Here is a 1,117-nt window from a genome sequence, read left to right on the forward strand (position 1 = left end):
AGGAACAGGATATTTCTAGAAAACGTGGCGTGACACTAGTCACGTGACCTCGCTGACGCAACATTACTAACACTGTCTTATTTAAGTACTTCACACTTTACAGTGCTTCAGATTCTTAGGTTTAATCAACTAAATGGCAGCTGGCAAAAGAATTAAAATAAATAAAAATTAATATCTGTCTATCTATTTTCTGATTGTTAATTTGTTATGTTACTTTGCATGTAATGTTTTTTGATAAAAGAAATGAAGACAGCATGTAGGACTCGATGCTCATCTTCCTTTATTGAATCATTAATTTTTAGCAAAAATATTTTATTAGGAATTCTGATTTTTTCTTTACGAAAGACTTTTAATGTTGTCAAATTTCGTGAAGATACATAAATGGTATCGTATCGGACGATGTATCGATACAATCGTATCAGGGCTTCATGATACGATACGACTATCGTATCGCCACACCTTCAATTACTATATAATATTCATTCATGCAGAGGGAAGCAAAATGAACTACGTAATTATTGAAATTGATTACATCATTAAACCTAATCAATTCAGAACTTCAAATTCATTTATTCCATATAATATCATGTGGATTCAAAACTATTAGCGGGAAAACTATGACAAACATATCTTGGACATGGAGTTTAGGATCAGCCAGGCTATAAACTAAGGTTTTAGAAGTGATGCCTTCATATACCAGAGTTTCGGCTGCGCATGGTTAGTTGTAAACTTAGTAACACCACTCTGTTATTATTAAAATATAAAATTATAGCAATAATTAATTTTCTTCTGGTTCTTATGATATACGTAAGTTCCCCTAATAATTAATGAATATCCAGGGACAGACGGGCTTGGGGCTAAATTTTTCTACAGGGCCTATCATGATCGCGAGTAAAAATTAATAATGTAAAAAAGAAAAACTAAACTTCATAACTGGTCCTTTTTTTTTTTTTAGAAGGGACTGGGGCTACAGCCCCAATAGTTCCCCGCCTTAATCCGCCCCTGCCAATATCTCATCAAGGAATAAGGTTTTTTTGCATTAACGCAAAGCTACACTATTTTAATTTCGATGACGAGGAACCCACTTTGAGACTAATAATGGCTGGAGACGGCTTGA

The sequence above is a fragment of the Limulus polyphemus genome, unplaced genomic scaffold (assembly GCF_000517525.1).
Source record: "Limulus polyphemus unplaced genomic scaffold, Limulus_polyphemus-2.1.2 Scaffold719, whole genome shotgun sequence".
Taxonomy (NCBI): domain Eukaryota; kingdom Metazoa; phylum Arthropoda; class Merostomata; order Xiphosura; family Limulidae; genus Limulus; species Limulus polyphemus.